Source organism: Melozone crissalis, unplaced genomic scaffold (genome assembly GCF_028551555.1).
Source record: "Melozone crissalis strain CALT ecotype California unplaced genomic scaffold, PUWL_Pcris_2 ptg000008l_1, whole genome shotgun sequence".
Taxonomy (NCBI): domain Eukaryota; kingdom Metazoa; phylum Chordata; class Aves; order Passeriformes; family Passerellidae; genus Melozone; species Melozone crissalis.
This window is the reverse complement of record NW_026535786.1, coordinates 12,136,111-12,155,918: the sequence shown is the minus strand read 5'-3', so window position 1 is coordinate 12,155,918 and position 19,808 is coordinate 12,136,111. Positions and strand designations below refer to the sequence as shown.

Genomic DNA, 19,808 nt, shown 5'->3' with positions numbered 1-19,808 from the left:
CCTCCAAGTACATGAACTTGCCACTCATGTACGAGCTGTCAAACCTCTTACGATAACCTATTTTTAGGCATATATTTCCTTAGCTAGTAGAATGATTTCTATCTCCTTGGAAGTCCTGAAAATTTTAAACTGAGAAGTGACAGTTCCTGAGGATTAAAATGTCTTTCAATGATTCAACCTTATAAAACTGTGAAGATCCCAAGCAGCCAGAAAAGACCACTCATATTATTTTTACTGTAAATCTAAGCTCCAAGAGATGGGAGACGGAAGTTTCTGGGTTGTCTCCTTACATTACTCACCAAAGCTATCATGACTGTTTACTTTGGCACCATCACTGTGGTACCTAGATTACCAAAATTTATGTTTGAGTTCCCAGCTAAAGGGATAAATACAATCACCACCACTATTTCCAAGAATCCTGGTTTCTTAGCTGAACAACCAGCAAGGGAGTAGAGTTCCTTGGGAAGCTTGTCAAGGTGAGTTTTGAACATCACCAAGGATGGAGATTCCTCAACTTTTTGGGGCTTCTGTAGCAGCATTGAAATGGGAAATTTAATTTTTTTTTTTTACTGGGGATTTTTTTCTTCCTTATATGTAGTCACAATCTCCTTTGATCTCTTTTGCTTTCTATCTCAACAGAAGAGAGTCAGCTCTTGCCAAGCACCTCAAAGCTTCTTCTACCCAAGACTGAAAACACAAGCCATTTCAGCTGGAAAGCCTTGAATGTGAAACGGCATGCCTGGCACTGTTTAAGTCTTGTTTATTCTCACCAGACAGGGCCGGTGCTGTAATTTCTCACTTTTTCTGAACTCAAATCTTGAAGTGGGAACACTTCAGAACTATCTCCAGGCAAATGATGCTCAGTAGTGATAGTGCTCCCACATGTGCTAAAACAGCTGACAGTAGTACAGTTCTGTGCTTGTGAGAGTTCTGTCACAGAGGGTGGCTGTCTGTCCATGCTGCACCCAAGCTGTGGCAAAGCACTTCATGCAGCCAGTAGCTTTGCAGCAGCTTCTTTATGTAAATAAAGGATTCCCTCAAAGTTCAAGCATTGTCAGTGATGACACCTGAAGAGCCATAGGGCACCAGTGCTGCCAAACAGGTCAGCATTAATCGAGAATTCCCTTCCATCAGTGCATGTAGTTGTTTTTAGAAAGGACGCAGGTTTGCTCCAAGGTTTGTGCAGTCACTTATTTGAGAGCCCCCAATGATATATGTCTGGAGTCTTGATGGAGGTGGTCATGCACCTGACAAACCTAAGAGGGGTCTCCTTAGAATGGACTGCTTTTTTATTCTTCTGGGGTTTGCACAGCACTCTGAGACTGATCAAAACCAGTGACAGCTAGATAAACTGTGTTAATTCTGTGCTGGCCACAGTTTCTTCTGGACCTAAGCTTTGAACAAAACCCCTCCTTTTCTCAACCTCTTGACTCCAACCATAAAACTTTGGACAGACCTTCACTGAAGCACGTTCTAACTTACTATACAGACAATATGTAGTCACAGATCAGAAAGTAAAGTACAGTGACCGTATTTCCCTCTGACAGACACCACCTGCAGAACCTGACAACAAATAGCATTAACCACTCATCAGAACCATGCATCTGTCTGGCTTCCACAGGAGGAATTCAAGCACGCATTTCGGATTAAGAAAAAATCTAGGATTGTTCAGGTACTGCACAAGCCTTCTGGAGAAAAGATGAGGGCCTGAATATAGCTGTTGCTTTGAGTTCTACACTTCAACACATAAGAATGTGCCAAAGCAGATGAATGTCCACCTAAGCCAAGTTTTCTCCGTGTCTCCAGTGCCAGGAAGAGATGCTGTGTGCAGATGGCTTGCAAGCCTGACCTCTGTGTGACCCACTTTCCTCTTCTTCCTCCGGTATCCACAAATGTAAGACAAAGATTACCAGAGAATATCCCCCAACTGATGCACTTTAGTATCTCCTTAGGAATTCATCCAAGCCCCGTTTTGAACTTCTAACAGATTTGGAAAGATGTCTATCCTCGTGCAACAAAGTATTTGATATTGTTCTACTAATAGAAGCTGAAGTCGTAACAGCGCCAAATTTTTTATGTTTTCAATTCTTCTTATCTGTTCCAAGAACTTTTCCAAATCATCTTGTTTCCTCCCACTGGAACAATACTTCTTCCTCATTCATTGTTAACTGACTCCTCTAGGCCTGTTTCACAGTACAAATCATTATATGGGTCTAACTTCCCTCTGCTACACTTGATTCCACAAATTTTCCCCGTATTTATCATACTTATTCCTCACACAAAGGACCTAGATGCAAAATAAATGCACCTCAAGAACTCTCCAGCGTAGAGAAAACGCTGTACCTTTGCAAACACAGTCTTTCCTCCTGCTGCACATTTTGCACTGTGACTCATATCAGCTTAATATTATCTCTCAGCAAGAACCATTAAAAAGATAAATGAGCACAACATCTGGGAGAGTCAATAAACTACTATTCCAATTAATTTGTGCGGCACACTGATTCATCACATTTAGGCAGAGTACAAAAAGTGGAATTAATACCTCTCATTCATGATAAATAGGGAATCATGATAGTGTTACACATCAAGCAAAAGGCCTCCCCCCCGTCCTTTGTTGCCCCCGGTTCTGTCCTACTATAATTGCTCCTTTGCCACTGGGATGCCCTTGCAGCAGGGCTCACTGGGATAAAATCCACAATGCTGTTATGAAAAGCTGTCACTCAGTGCCTGTCCAGCAGTCTGAGCATGACATAATATTGCCTACCTTCTTTCTTACACAATAATTACAATAACTGCTATTCATAGAAATCTTTCTACGCCCCAAACAGGAAGTGAAGGGGGGGGAGCAACACATAATTTATCGCTCAGGGTTTTAATATCATGAAGTTAATATGTTTTCTTCAAAAATTCTATTACTGGGACACAAAAAGCACCACAGAAAAATGATTGACTAAATAAATAGATCATTTCAATAGCTGCTGTATATCCTTTTATCCTCTGTTACTAATTGAGATTATTTTTAATGACGCCAAACTACTTTGAAAATATCTGAGACGAGAGTAGGATTTATGGAAAAAACCCTTGTGGATTTTTTACAGTCTGTTCAGTTGCTTCATTTAATTTTGAGAGAAACGCTCTAGATGAAATGTATAACTAAGTTTAAAGGAATACTTCCTCAAGAGCATACTTCATAGCTGGCTTGATCATTTGCTTCCTACAGATTATCTAGATAGAGTTGTGTCTGTTCCTCTTGGGATCCCTTAAGTATACAATGAGACTCTAAAAGCTGATTCTGAATGTTCTCCAAAGAAAGGCATTTATTTCCTTGTTTACCATGGAAACACCAGGCGTTGTGAAGCTGATCTTCCATGCTCTGATTATACATTTCCTAGTGGTATCCAAATTAAGAACTTCCATAGCTCTTAAAGGGAAGAAAGAGATGCTTATTTTCATGAATTTTTATTAAACCCTTGAGGCTCTAATAGGGTGCCCAGCTTAGAAGCATAATGACTCAAATGACCTCTACAGTCAGTGGACTGAGCTGAATCATGTTCACCAGGGTAACTAAGACCTGCACTAATTAAAAAGGGAGCCATGGACAGCAGAACAGCTCCCTCCCGATGACTCCCCAGGTGCAGCCTGAAGGTATCTGGGGAGATTCTGAGCCTCTCTGCGATCTCCCAACCCACACAGGAGGCCAAGTTAGCATCTCTTTAGATAACTACAGTGCTTTCCCTTAAATCTCTCTTCTCTGCCATGACACACTTGGCTAGAGCAGCTTTACAGCTTGGCTTGTAAATCTAGTCTTTCTTCCTAAGTAAAATTCATTCACAGCTGCCTGATGTTTCTGGAGCCTTTCTCAATGCCTCCACATCATGTTTTGCTATGCCTAACAAAGATGGACACTGATGTCTTGAAACTACAGCAATTAAAAAAATATTCTGATTAAAGATACGGATTGTTTCTTCCATCTGTTATGTACTTGAATTACATACATATTAAACACAATTAAGTTCATGAAAACAATTTCTTCCCACCTCACAAGATTTGACTTCACTGACAATTTTTATAGTGATTTGTGTAGTTTTCAAAGAAACATTGGCAATTATAGTCAAGTTTCTAACATTAACACCGGGAAGCAAAATTCCAGCTCCAGAATATTAACAGCATTATAGAATGAAAAATGTGAGGAAATTAATTGTTATTTATGTTATCCATTACTTGCTTCTTCTCTAAATATAACAGGAAACTCTTCTAAAATGTAACAGGAATTGAAGTGATACAGAAATTACTCCCTTTGAATTTTCATACTGTAAATAAAGGAGACTGTGCAAACAGGGGGAAATGAATTAACAGCTGTCCATCACATTTATCTTCTTTGATGGAAAGAGAAGATGACAACTGTACCCACTGGGTATGGCTTCACTGTCCTGTTATTGATTTTACTCTAATTCCTCAGGATACCTCTCTCAGTACAACTGTGCACAGATCCCTGCATTTTTATCTATCTAGAAATACATGATGTTATCAACTTCAAGTATACTTTATCTTCGACAATTATACTTTCATCTGTACAAAAGGAAGACATAAGGCTTCAGCAAAGAAAAAAATATGCAATTCACAAACTCTAGGGCACAGCTGCCAACCTTTGTTAAGCACTATGTAAAATGTTGTATTTCCAAAATTCTAAGTACAGAATTTTAAGTTTAGAATACTAGACTCAAGTATCCCTGAAGATCACCACATTATTAACTTCTAGGTGAAAGTAATCTGTGGTACTAAAAGTTCTTTGAAAATTTCCTTTTGTGATACAACTTAAACAAACACCTCAAAATTCACTGAAATTTTGTAATAGAAGATGTCTGAAAACAAGAAAAAAGATGCATCCTATTTCTGCATTTAAAAGGGGAAGGGAAATAACACATTTTCATAAATGGTTATTAAACAAAGAATGTTTTGCAGTCCCGGTTTTGGCTGGGATAGAGTTAAATTTCTTCTTAGGAGCTGGCACAGAGCTGTGTTTTGGAATGAGAATACTCTTAATAACACAGATGTTTTAGTTGTTGCTAAGTAAAGCTTACTCTAAATCAAGAACTTTTCAATTTCCCATGCTCTGCCAGTGAGGAGATGGACAAGAAACTGGGAGGGAGCATGGCCAGGAACAGCGGACCCCAACAGGCTGAGGAGATATTCCACACTCTGGAATGTTATGCTCAGTACATAAACAGGGGACATGGCCAGGATCTGTTGATGATGGGTCAGGGATGTGCTGGGCATCCATCAGCGGGTGGTGAGCGACTGTACCATGAGTCACTTGTAGTTCTTGGGGGTTATGCCTCTCTCCCCCTTTCCTTTCCATCATCATCATCAACATCATCACCATTATTATTATTATTTTACTACAATTATTAGACTGTTTGAACTGTTGTTATCTCAGCCCATGTCTTTTACCTTTTCCCAATTCTCCTTCCCATGCCACTGGGATGGGAGGGGTGGGAGGGTAGGGGCTAAGCAAGCAGCTGTGTGCTGCTCAGCTGCCAGCTGGGGTTAAACCACGACAGTGACGTAAAGAGAATGTCCCTAAAATCATGTTCTCATCTACTCAGCGATGCTGATAGTGCTTTTTTTTTCAAGTGAAATTAAAGTTATTGTATACCAAGTTCTGTTTGCTGATGGGTGGAAAGTGGTAAAGAAGCCAAGCATAGTGTTGGCAATGGCCAGACAAGCAATGCTGCAAATCAGAAAAATAACCTTGACATTTGCTGACCAAGTCTGCAAACGCAACTGCAAATCTGCAAAGACAACCCAAACACAGAGATGCACAACAGCCTTAAAGGCATTTTCAGGACACTGGAAAAGAAATCAAGGGCCTGAAGGGTTGAGCAGGAGCAAAAGTGAGAGCGGCTTGCAACACTAAGATATTAATAAGTCTAAGAAAAGAGATGTTTTATACTAATGCTCTTTCCCATTGTAACTTAAGAATGTAGCCTTACATGGCATGTCTAGAAATATATGAAGCGAGATCTATGCACAAACACTCAACAGATACAATGGAGGGGAAAAAAAGAACAAGCTGAAAATACTTTTCTTAAACTGTTCATTGTGGACCACTTTGCAAAATCCTTTAGTAAGGATTAATATTTTCTTCAGCTGCAGTAAAGAACTTCAATTTTTGCAAAAATATGCTTACTGTCCTCATCTCTAATTTTGCTTTTGACTTCACGAGGGTTTTACAGTAAGAAATATTTAGCATAAGCAGAAAATGCATGTCATTTGTATTCACAGAATCCAAGGTTATGTTGCCTGTTGGGATATAGTGGCAGCACTGACAGCCGGTTAAAAGATAATGTTCCTCTTCTATGGGAATTCCCATCATTTTGAAATTGCCTTTCATTCCATGGGAGAAACTGTCATTTCAAAACAGATTACAGAAAGGACTAATAATATTAAAGCATCTTAATTTAAGTGCAGCTCTTTTTATTAACCTCCTGTCTGGCTTCAATGAGGCAGCTTGGGTTTTCAGAGAATGTGCTTCATAATTTAAGGGTTAATTAAAACTACTTTTTTCCATTTTAATCAGTTTCACAGCCTTGGGCTGTCATAGAGCTTGGTTCACAAATTGTTGGCTTCATGCATTTGCAGATAGAGGCTACTTTTAAACTATTTAATTACTAGCATTATTTATCATCACTGTTTTTATTCCTGTTAAGAGAAGCAAGAATGCTTCTTTGTAAAACAACAAGGCAGAAAAGCACTGAAGCATGATCACTTTACTGACTTTTTCACTGCTTTGACCATGCTGTCCAAACCTACTTTCCTACCTTCACTCCATGCAAATGATTACCAGGTACCTTCCATCTAGTTATAACCCCACAGAATTACAAATACCAGTTTTTGAATGCATAAGGCTGCCCCAACAGAGGGCTGTAACACAGCATATTCCCCAAATGGGAGTGAGAATAAAAAATTATATTCAGTCAAGCTGATTCCCTTACATTTTGCTGACTGCACCAACAGACTGTACAATATACAAGCTTTAGCTCAGCACGTAAATTAGAGCGTTTGATGTGGAAATATATGCACAAAACTAGGAAGCTATGAGGGAGGGAGAAAATGGCCCAGAGAAGAGCTCTACTGCACAGCCGTCATTCTTTTATGACCACTGTTTGCCAAGATGGGAATTCTCTCTGTTCTACCACTAGTTTGAGTCTCACATTCACGTCAGGTATTAAAACATCACAAAACAACCCTGTACTGCACTGGTCATACTCTGAGAAGTGCACCACACCAACACTTACTACTACACAGCCATTTTTTGCAGGAGGTGTTACCTCACTGTGCAGACAGGCAATTAAGGAGCTGCCTTGGCAGCAACCTCTTGAGAACACAGAGAAAAGAACTATGAGATCTACAACCAAGGCAAGAAAATATATGGTTTCTCCAGTTTTGCTGTCTTCAGTTCCAGTCTTGAAATCCATAATATTCATTCAGACTCAGTTGTCTTTCATCTTAGTGCCTTGGTCTCACCGTTAAAATGACTGAATTGAGCAACAAGAACAGACATTACGGAAGTTCTGTTGGACTTCAGAAACATCTCACTTGGTCTTTCACACTAAGTTTCTTTCAACTTTTGTCACCATCTAGATGATTATTTAGAGAACAAAACTAATGATTCATGTTGATTCAAGGCTAAAACCAGGTTTTCACTTTGATTTTGGGAATCAGGCTGCCCAAAATTGGCTCTCATCTATGAGACAACTGAGAGGGAATTGAAGCAGAAACAGTAGCTTGAAGAAAAGAAATCAGATGAATGCTCCAAAGAAGAGATGATCTGAATGGCAATGACTGCTTGAAACAATTACCTGAGTTCAGTGAAGCATCAGAAAGAGCCCATGTGTAGCAAAAGTGGGTTAGAGAGCTCCACCAAAAATTTGAACTTGCCACTAGCAGAGCCTGAAGAGCAGCCAATTTTGTTCTCAGGTCCTTCCCTCCTCCTCCATCCTGCATTTCCAGTTCGATGTTTCCACCCTCAGGAAATGGGGACATTATGTGCCACTAATACTTCAGCAGAACAGAAATAGTCTTAAGAGGAAAAGGGAAGGCCAAGCAGGTTACGGTAGAAGGATATTTCAGGCTCATAGCATCTCTTTCTAATGCATGTTTGTATTATTTTTTGTGCCAGAGATGAAAGCAACAACACATAATTCTCAGAGTTCATCCTGCCTCCTCAGTGTCTCAAAGGCTTATTTATATTTCAGTGTGGATGCTGGGGCTCACTGCTCGTTACATCCACATCCAACCTCAAAACCAAAGGATTACATTTAAAATGGAGTGAGTACAATACACCACTTCCTCTACTTGGATATCAACCAGTCTTGGTCTTAACAGAGCAGATCCAAGATATGTTTTCTGTTAGGAAGGTAGCACCTCCCCAGCTGATGGCAAAACTATAATAATAGAAATGAAATAAGGGGGATGGGCACCTTTATTTAGAATCAACATCTGGCTTACAGTCCCATATCACAGGGGGATAGGATTTTTGCAGGACTTTTGCTGGTGTATTTCTTTAAGCTTCCCTAGTCATATTTTTAAATGTCATTAGTAATAAGGCTTCCATGACTTTCTGCAATCTATGGGGGCCTTTGCTGGAAGAAAACACACCTTAATACTGAACCCCAACCCATCTACTTTGGGCAATTTGAGCCAGCCCTTTTCCTTTGGCCAGCACATTGCCTAGAATCCTGTCAATAGTCTTTTAGGTACTCTAGCGACTCCAGAGCAAACCCTTCTCACTCATCAGTAAGTTAGTGCTTTTTAATAGCATTTTAAAAATTCCCTGTAGTCACCTAATCACTTCTGTTGCTCTTCACTGAGCTCCCAGTTCATCAGTGCTGTGGCACACAAGTTCACACAGTCAAACACAAATAGTCTCTGTGCATTTGCATTAGTGCCATGAAGTCAGGGACTGTACAATTTCAACACCACAGGTTCAGAGGCACAAAAGAAAAAAAGTAGAAAATGCCAGGCTGATATGCTGTCATCTGAGTGGAAGAGGGGAAGGCTAAGCCTTTAAAAAAATAATCTAAAAACTAATTTTGAAAGAACTTTCTAAGGATTTAGGGCAAGTTCCCCTTCCCATTCTGATTTCCATATACACAACTCTTTTCAACACTGGCCTGGTACGGTGGCCTGGTACAGACTATTGGCCAAGAGAAGCAGGAAATGTACAATTCAACAGACCCTATTCTGATCCTTTCAATTAGGACTGTCCAGTAGGTGTTAATTTATCAAACAGAGTAAGATCTGTTTTAGCTTAATCCTTTTATAGAATTTAACATTTTTGTTTTTACTCTGTTTCTGAAGACTGATTTGCTTTCTTCACACTCTGTCATCACACACAGAGGGTAACCCATTAGACATAATCAAAAGAATCTATTTAGGAGAAATTTTTTAAAGCTATTCTTCTCAGGTAACAGGGATCTGATTTCACAGAATCACAGAATGGTTTGGGTTGGAGGGGACCTTAAAGACCATTTAATTCTGACCCCCTGCCATGGGCAGGGACACCTTCCACTAGACCAGGTCGCTTCAAGCCCCATCCAGCCTGGCCTTGAACACCTCCAGGAATGGGGCATCCACAGCTTCACCAGGCAACCTGTCCCAGAGTCTCACTACTCTCTCAGTAAAGAATTCCCTCCTCTACACTAACCCTTCAAGTCTGAAGTCTTTCCCAGATATTGTATTGCTTACAGGTCTTTGCCAAAAGTCCCTCTCCAGCTCTCTTACATTTAGGTACTGGAACATTTAGGTACTCTCTCCCCTTTAGGTACTGGAAGGCCACAATAATGTCACTCCAGAGTCTTCCCCAGTCTGAACAATCTCAGCTTGTCTTCAAAAGAGGTGCTTCACCCCTCTTCCTGGCCTTTTCTGGCCCTCCCTTCATGGCCCTCCATCTTCTGCCCAAAGATGTCCTTGGTTCTTCCAAGAACCTGCAGTTCTCTGAGACCATCCAGAGCCACTTCTAATCAAGAGTGGTAAAATCATCCATGAGAAACACACAACCGTCAACACCATTCTTGCAGTCTGAGTTAAGAGAACTTCTGACTGAAACAAGGAGCACAAGTCATGCATCATTCCCATTACGTTATTTCACCAAATGTCTTTCTGGTGCTCAGCCTGGGGCCCCAAGCAAAAACGTAGCTACAGTAAGGCTCAAAATGAAGACTAATTACTCTTCAGCATCTGACTCCACATACATGTCCCAGCAGAACAAGGCACGTGCAAAGTAAGAAAATTCCCTCTGTCAAAGCCTCTACCTATCCCCTAGATTTTAACAGACTGCTGATTTACACTCAAGTCACCAGAATTTGTTCTCACATCACATGAGAACATCTTTATGTACTTCTGACGTGGTTAGATACTGGAAGAAGAGAAGACCACTAAGATCCTCTCTGCACTAGCAATGAAACAAACATTCCTCAATAGCACTATTCCATTCCTGACACCATAGTGATGGCAGTGCTAACTGCTGATATGGTAGCCCCTTTATGGACAACACATGCACCAAACGGGATTAGCAAACCCACTGAAAAGTGAAAATGTCAGTACATATTTGCATCCCCCTTGCTGCTGGCACCAGCTGAAAGCCTACTGACATTAGGAAGGGAAGGGACCATCTGGGAGACAACTACAGGCATGCATCCCAATCCAGCTGTGCTTCAAGCAGCTTCTTTCTGGCTCAAACCCAAGAAGGAGTAATTTCAAACATCTTCCTGGTGCAGAAAGCATTCCAGATTCTGCGTACTGGAATGAAATTGATCCTAGCTGTGAGTGAAACCTAACACTTGGAAATTCAAACAGTCTTATAAACAGCCCAGTTTGAATTTCCAAATTGAAATTATTCAAAACCAGCCCAGAAGGATCTGTAATGTTGTCCCTCTTGTGACATCCCACTCTCTTCTTAGAGAATAGTTAAGAAGATAAGAGAGTTCTGCCAAGGAACCATGCTTCCATTTGCAGACATCCCCAGGATCTGAGAGAGCCTGTGGTAAGCCTGATGCTAAAGGCTTCCACACAGGCGTCTGTATCCTACACACTGCCTCTGAAGTGGTCAGCTGGGCCAAACAGATTCATATCATGTGAGTGTTTTGCAGTAAGTGGGAGAGAGATCAGGTCATTTAGGGAGCTTTGAAAGCTTTACAGTAACTTGGAGAAACATCAGTATGCTAAAACAGAAATATCTTACAAAGAGCCAGTAGTTCTCAGTCTTTAGCTTCTGGGGTTTAATTACATGATTTAGACACGTTGGATATTTTCCAGAGACATGGCACAGAGCAAAAAACTGTACTTGGAAACTGCAGAATCAGCAGAGGAATCATTTACTTGGCAAGCTTAAGGAGACAGGGGGAAAAAAAAAAAGCCTGTCTGAAAATGAAGTCATGTATGTTTCAATGTGCAGGTCTGGGCTGGCGAGAATTTCCATCCTAAGGTGAATCAAGAGCTTAAGGATTCAGCTTTCACGTGTAAGACTGCAGTTTTCAGGCTGGAGAGGCTGTGTTCTTACGGTACCCAGCATCTTCTCTGCTGCCAGGACAGCCCTTTTTCCTGCTCTTTGCCCGCAGCTGTGTGCACACACGGGCATGCGCACACGCGCGTGCACGCGGGCGTGGGGGTGTGCATGTGAAACGTTTGAACAAAAATCTTCTTGACAAGCAGGCCTGAGCAGCAGAATGCACAGGGGCCTCTGGAGGCACGGAAAATTGAAACCAGTGACTAGAAGAGCTTTTGTCAGAAGCGGTCTCAAGAACAATCTTCAAGTAGGACCTCTGTGACAGAAGCATCAGCTTGCTCCGTGATGACTTTTTAAGAGGCAAGACAGCACCTTCAGTATAAAATAAGGTGACAAGATCTCCAAAAAGTACATGCATTTTAATTGTATTTTTTAAAACACAACATATATTAACAGTACCCTTCCGATAAAATTCTATTTCTGGTGGCAGAGGAGTATTTCTTGAAAGCACAACAGAGTGACTCTGAGAAGGAAGTACTAGGTAGCTATTTGTTAAGTTTAAAACTCCTTGTATAAATCAAGTGTGAGAAGAGTGACAACATGAAATGGCTTTTTCTTACTCAGAATTGCTGCTCACATGTTTGACTGCTGTGGCTGACATGAGCAATTAAGGAGCTTTTATCCTTTTGGGGGTCTGTTTAGACAGCAGCACTGGAGAAAAAGTGCTAGTTTGCTGTTGTACAACATCTACAGAATTATTTAAAAAATACACCTGTGTTACATTTGTGAACACCCCTGAAGCCCATGACACTTCATGGTTGCCAAAGAGCAAACATGAGAGAAGAGTGATATACAACCCAAGATTTATCAGGTAGAAGCTAAAGTATAAGGTCATAGTGAGCTGGAAAACTGCTGAATGTGTCGGTAGCTGGAAGAAATACCTTACCTGTATTTCTGTAAGATGATACAAAACTTGCTAACAAAATCAAAATCAACAGCAAGATATAACTGTAATATAATACTAAATCAAGTTTAAGAAAAAAACCAACAGCAAACAAGACTAAATAATGACAGTACTATAGGGGCTCATCAGTTTGCCCCTAAACCTTTAATCAACTTTTCACAGAAATAAGTCATTGAGATTTTTGAAAAAAAAATCACATGTTTATGACTAAAACCAGACAATCTGGAATATTCTTAATAAATACTTTTTAATGACAGCACCCTTTTTAGAAGACACTGCCCTCTTGTTTGCTGGCTAAATGACATTATAAAGCTCTAGTTTGACCACCAATTTGTACTTCTTCCACCTTCTGTTGTTTATGTGTGCAGTAAACACATGCAATATGGCCACAGAAATGAAAAATAAAAATATATTGTGCAACCTTAGGTGTGCTCCAAAAGCACTCTGCACTAATCTGTAGGGACTTCAGGTTAACCCTCTGCACAGGCACTGCTGATGGATAATGAAATACAAGGAAACTAAGGTTTTAGGGAGAGCAGATCTGAAGACAGGAGCATTCCTGAACCAGAGGAAAAGTATGCATAAATCTTCTGACAATCCAGGGAAGAAAGTTGGCCAAAAACCAAAACTGTCTTAATTGGAGGCACAAGAGATAAGGGGGGGAGAAATACACTAATCTCTTACATGATTCTCTGCATATGGCACATGCAATATCAGAGGGAAGAAGAGGAAGCCATCTGCACCTGGGCACAAAGAGGGATCCACACAGTGAATCCCTACAGGCATAAGGAAGACAATTCTCAATGGGCTAAGGGATCAGCTCCCTCGTCAGACACATCTGCTGGCAGCCTATGGGAGCACGCTGGAGAATAAGCAGCTGTCTCCTTGGAGCCACCAGCTGCCTTCCCCCCAAAAAGGATTTACACTGTGCCATTGGTCAGCCTCCAAGAAAAATACGGGAGGCAAAGACAGTAGCAGCCTTGGGCAAAAGAAAAAAGAATTAGACATCTCCTCCCCAACCCCCTCCAAAAAGTCCTAAGGTGCTCATGCCACAGATAACAGCTTGGAAGAGCTGAGAACTTCAGAACAATGCAAGAAAACATGACTTTCTGTGGGGTTTCAGTGATTAAATTCGAAAGAGATACAATCCTACCTCATACAATATCCAGTGCCCCAAAGTGATGCTTTTTCCAAAAATCAAAACACATGGCCATGCAAACAATTCTGAGCAGCTCAGTGCAAGAATGTCAAATAGGAGAGAACTCAGAAGACAAGAAAAGATGTTTAGTGGCTAAAGGGGCACACAAGTCAAGGAATTAAAAACTGCAACTGTGTAACTTGGCTCAGAGAGCATACATGTGAAAAGGCAGAAAAGGAAAAGATGCAATTATGTGCAGTTATCTGAAGCTTGCCAATACATTAGCAAAGTAAACTGAAGTAGTGCAAGGTGTTGAATTTAGGGAATGAACTTCTAAAGAAAAACAGTATTTTTTTTCTGCAATGAGATGGGGTGAGAAGGATTATTAGATTGCAGATTATCTTTTCATTTCCTTCTCCCAATGGAAACCAGCATTGGAATTATTTCAAACTGGGAATGAAGAAATACCTAAAAGTAGCCAATAAATCTTGTATTAATGGCTTAGGGCAGGTGGATCAGCTGTGACTAAACATGAGGTGCACCCACACCCAGTTCCATGTTTTGGATTAGAACCTATAAAACAATGAAAAAGGAAGCCTCCTCCTTCATTGCAGCTGAGGCTACAGATTTGTCTCTCTAACAGACGTGTCTGGTGGCAGCTAATTCTCCTCTGACTTTGTTGTTTCCATTTGCCCCCTCACTCTCCTTCATCATGAATCTGCATGACTTGGTATCACTGCTAGTGAAGGATGCCCCTTGGGAGGAGATTTGATTCCCCATCTTCACTCTCCGATTTCTGGAAGTTGTAGAAAAGGCAGGTGACACTCACACTCCTTCCCAACCGAATGAGTGTGGTAATAGCAAAAGAAACTCCAGAGTAAGTGAAATCATCTTAGTGGATCCCACAAAAGGCAAAATTAAAATTACCCATCACAACAGCCCCTCCCACATTCACAGATTTATTTAGCTTGAGTAGTAGTAACTTGCATCATCTCCTTGAAAAATAGCCTAACATGGCTTTTCTCTGCCACAAGCACTCATACAGCCATCTGTCCCCCACAAGAGCGCTGAGCAACCCTACCCACAGACAAGGCCACGCAGCCTCCCCTGTGTCGTTCCACGAGGATCGCGAACCCACACCAGCATCCATCAAGCCCCACTTCAGAGACTTCAAAAGCAGCATTTCCTTACGGTTCTCCAGGGGGCTGGAGAGAGGGGAAACACGGCTCGTGGGAGCAGACCAAAGGCAGCACGGCCGTGTGGAAGGGCACTGGGGATGATGGCAGTCTCCGTGAGCGGAGAGGCCGTGACCCGATTCCCCACATCTGTCCTCCCCGTGCCCACGGCCGGCACCTGACAGCAGGCGTGCGCTCGGGAGAGGGTCCCGGTAACGCCGCCTTTGAACAGCACACACCGGGAAAGGAGGAAAAAGAACATCGCCTGAGGAGTTTTAACCCCTTTCGAAGTAGTCCCCGTTTGTTCTGTGCCCCCTCCCCCGGACGGCAGAGACCCGCGGGTACCCGCCACCACGTCCCGCTCGCTCCGAGCGCTCCGGCCGGACTCACAATGCCCGTCCTCGCCCGCCCGCCACGGTACCTTGTGCAGGACTCCAGCAACATCCCCTCCACTTCCCAGCATTACTCGAGCAGTGTTCGCAGGAGCCCTTCCCGCTAGAGCCGTGCCGCCCGGCCTCCCGGCATCAGAAAAGTTGGACAAAGACCATTTTCACCGCTCGAGTTGCACCATCCCGGCGGGCCAGCGCCAGCTCCCTCTCGCTCCGCGCCCAACGCCGCTTTGTCCCCCGGCCCCGGGCACAGCCGCTGGCCTCGCTCGACGTCTTTCAACAAGTCGGATGCTTGTGAGCAGTCCCGATCTTTGCGCTCCCCTCCAGGCCCTTCAGCGGCAATGTCCTCTCCCTGCCCAGGTCCCCCTCCTGCAGGAGTCTCTCTCTCGCTTCCCAGGATCTGCCTTATCCCTTTCTCCGGGCTCCTCTCGCTCTCTCGCTTTCTCTCCCCCTTCCCTCCCTCCCTTCCTCGCCGTGCCCCTCCTCCATTCTCTCTCCGCCCCCCCGACCTGCTTTCCTTCGCAGAAGCCCAGCGACGGCAAATGGGGGTGGGGGCGCTGCGAGATCCCGCACTCCGAGGCGGCTGCAGCCACTCCTGTCACTTCCGCGGCCATCGCCATCCTGTGTGCCGCACGCCCCGCCGGCTCCCCCGGCCGCCGACAGCCTCCCTTCGGAGCCGCTCCGCTGGGCGGGTCACTGGGCGGCACCGGCTTCCCTCCGCGATCCCAGGCTGTGCTGCAGAACCCCTCCCGCTTCCCCCAGCCAGCCTCTTCCAGAGGGGGATTTTCCAAAAGAGGCTTCCCTCACTGCCTGCTCTCCGCGGATCCCGAGTGCGGCCGCAGCTGTACCCCAACCTCTGGCCGAGCCCCTGGCCCAGCCCCAGCCCTGCCAGGTTCAGGTCAGGAAGGACAGTGTGGTTGCACAAGTCTGATCCTTGGTCAGTCTCTCTTGACATTGTTGAAATCCCTGTTACTGTGTGCCATCTCCTGTTGGTCTGTATAACCCAGGCTCAAGTTCGTGCATCTGTGCTTACTCTCCAATGCTTCCTCTCTACTGAGCCTTGAAGAGGCTCCTCTGGACTGCTGTGTCCAGTTCTGGGCTCCTCAGTCCAAGAGAGACACAGAGTTCCAGGAGCAGGTCCAGTGGAGGGCTACAAAGATTTATTAACAGGCTGGAGAGAGCTGGGCCTGTTTAGCCTTTAGACGAGATGTCTGAGAGGGGGCTCATCAATGTCTCTAAGTGTCTGCAGGGAGGGTGTTGAGGGTGGATCCAGGCTCTTCTCTGTGGTGCCATGCACTAGGACATGGGGCAGTGGGCAGAAACTGATGCACAGGAAGTTCCACCTGAGTATGAGGAAGAATTTCTTCACTGTGCAGGTGACTGAGCACTGGGATAGATATCCCAGACAGGTTATGGAGACTCCCTCACTGGAGATATTCCAGAACCATCTGGATATAATCCTGTGCCATGTGCTCTGGGATGATCCTGTTTGAGCAGGGAGGTTGGAGCAGATGATCCCTCCCGTGATCCCTTCCAACCTGACCCATGCTGTGATTCTGTGAAATGTCACAGAGGCAAGGTGCTTCCTTGATTCTAGGTACTGAGAAACTTCAGTCATGTGGGTGAATCAAACAGGGTTTCTCAGTTCTTCCAAAAGAGAACCTCACCTTCCAATGTGGAAAGAAAGGACTGAAAGCATCTTTCTTGAAGAATCTTTCTGGATGTCTCCTGTTTCTTGCTAGTATGAGAACAAGAGTCTACCTACTCATTCTGGAAATGTCACTGGGCTGCACACAGAGAAATGCCAGTGGATGAGGCACACAACATTACCCTCTGCTCATTCCTACCATTCAGTAAGTTACACAGCCGAGTGGCAGAAAATGAGGGAGGGTGCAGTGAGCTAAACACAGCATGGATTAGGACTGGACAGAAAAGATATCAAAACCCAGTGCCTTATAATTCATAAATGCTTCTGTGATAACACAGAGCAGAATTTTGAGCTTCTGTTCCCAAAGTAACTCCCTTTGGTTTGAAGTATGAGCTTCACAACACACACAATAGAAAGTGACCGCGATTCCCTTCGACATAAGACACTGGTACACATACAAAAGGAGAAAGCACATTCAATAAAGTTCTGCTTAAAAGAAGTACCATCAGCAGACAGTGACACGTCTCAGTGTTCAAAAAGCTAGGGCTGGTTTCCACAGAGCACAGCCTTTTCTAGCAGTTCTGTATATATGCAGAGTAACACAAATACCTACTTCTTCCCAGACAGCATAGTTTCTTTCTTAATCCTCTCTGTGGGGGTTTCTAGACACCAATTACAACAGACCTCTTTCCTTCCAACTTCCCTCCCTCTCCCTCCCCCCATCTGATTCTAAAAGAAATTTACTTCAGGAGAAATTGCAGGTATTCAGCTCCTCCTGGAATCTGGTCCTTACTAGCTGGGTAGCAAATTTTTGCACATATGTTTTCCTTTCTTCCTCGTTTTACTACTATGAGGAGCATCTGGCCCCTAGAAAGGAGCAGTGGGACTGTACCATTGCACCGGGGTCGGGAAAGAGGTTAACTAGCTGCTTTGTTCAATAGCTGCAGAAACACTTCCTCCCCTTTATGGTAACGGAATATTCCCCCCAAAACCTCCTCCTCCTCCTTCTTGTGGAATGAAAGCCAAGCATGAGCGAACTGCTACACTGAATGGGGAAGTCTGAGAAAAGTTCCTGTGCACGCGTGCACATGCAACATCCAAACCCTCTTTAAAACTTCACCTGGTGAAAGGATAGCTGACAGTCAGTCTTTTACAAAGGATTTATTTTTACATCAGCATTTAAATGTTTTTTCTCCAGTGTTGCAGCATTTTGCAATGCTGGAGAATGTGTATGTTTAAAAAAAATTTCCAGTTTCTGAAATCTTCTATTTGCTAGGCAAACTAATGCACCCTACCAGAAAACCTCAGCCCTCTCAATATATAAACAACCACAGCCGACATGACAGAAACAGAGAAGAAAAAGCTCTCAATCCCAACCACCACGCATGGATCAGATTCTCAGGAGAATCTTAATTGTGACAAAACCAGCATATCTCATGCAACAGTGTGGCTGGCGTGATAGAGAGCTGTGATCTCCAAAGAGGGCTGCATGCACCCCAAAGGGGTATGCCAGGCAACACATTGGTGTGCAGGAGGAAAGCAACAGAACTTCAGTAGTATGTAATTTATAAATAAGTAAATATATGTGTAATGGGGTTGTATGCTAAAGCCTTTTACCAAGAGGGATACGTGATCAAGAAAGTTTGGAGACACTGATAAAGGCAACCAGGTACTCCAAATTACACAGACAGACATTCATTTCATAGACATGATTCCACACAATAGTGAGTTTCAAATGTCCAGACATACAAACAGATCTCATAATATTTAAAGTTGCAGTTATTAAAACAATGGTCAGAGCAGCAAAGCATAATTCATTTATCAAATACTCTCCTCACTGTGTGAAACGTGTTAGGTCTTGAAAAGAAAAGAATTGGAATGTGCAGGGCAGACCACACAAACCAAAGAGAAGAAAACCACCCATGAGAGAATAGCTGAGGAGGATAAAAGGGAGGGGTGAGGCTAAGACAAGGGGAATAGAGTTTCAAAGAAAATGGAGAGAAGAAGGAGGGTAAGAGTAAGAGAGGTGGGAGACAGAGGTAGGGAAAGCAAGATACACACAGTGCAACTATAAAAGACACACAAGGAAAGAAAGGGATGTGAAGAAGAAAGGGAGGAGCTGGGAACAGCAAATAGAATAGCAGGCAGAGTAAAGAATAAAAAGGGTACTATTTATACATGAGAGAACATGTTTGACAAGCAGTTTTGAAGCAGAACTATTTAGTGGATAAAATCTTCAAGAAGATTTTTTCAAGAGCAAATTTATCGCTACAACTGTCTGAAATAGCACATTTTCCTTCACAGATTTCTGGAAAATAATCATACAGCTCAGTAAACTAAAACCTTATAATATCCTTCTGGATACCCTATATCCAAAGCCTTGTTGTTTTGTTTGTTGCTGTGTTTGGTGAAGTACAAAGGTATTTTGTCCCTAAGAAAACCTGGCACAGAAAGAGGAGAAGCCTACAGAAAATTCATAAGAGATAACTGAAGATAATTTGGGGAAGCACAGAAGTGCAAAGGACTGAGGGGCAGCTCAAGATGGAATGTGAAAGACCAGACCCTGCACTTTTACAATTTCCACACTGGCTCTTGGCAACCATCAGAATACAGTCATGCTTTTTAATTATTTTGTAATCTTTATCACAAATAATGAGATTTTTTTTTTACCACCAAGAAGGCTTCTGAGTCTCAGTTCTCCCTTGGAACCAGCAGTGTTCTTCTGCTTACAGACCAGGCTTATTCTCTGCTTTGTTCCTTCTTTGTCATTCACTTCTGCTTAGGGCTTTGCTCATGAGCTTTAATGGAAATAAATTCCAGAGAGGAGAAAAACCACAATCTACATTAGCTGACTATTCACCCACCTGTATTTTTAATTATTATTTTCATTATGTGTATCAGTTGTTATGAAAATTATCTTCCTTGACTATTATATCTAGCAATCTTTATAGTGTAACAGTGTATTAATTTTGTTAACATAATATT

The 19,808-nt window shown here is 42.9% G+C and overlaps 1 protein-coding gene across 2 annotated transcripts in view; it reads right to left on the bottom strand.

Annotated features, from left to right (window-relative positions):
• The window catches only part of EPHB6 (EPH receptor B6), a 66,419-nt gene extending 50,634 nt beyond the window's left edge, over positions 1-15,785 (bottom strand). Inside the window, exon 1 of one of the 2 annotated variants that reach the window (XM_054269802.1) lies at positions 15,685-15,785. The gene's annotated coding sequence lies outside the window, so the exon portion shown is untranslated. Of the gene's footprint in view, positions 1-15,207; positions 15,575-15,684 lie in introns of those variants that run through there. The other variant, XM_054269801.1, reaches the window with a different exon arrangement.
• Between the last annotated feature and the right edge of the window lie 4,023 nt (positions 15,786-19,808).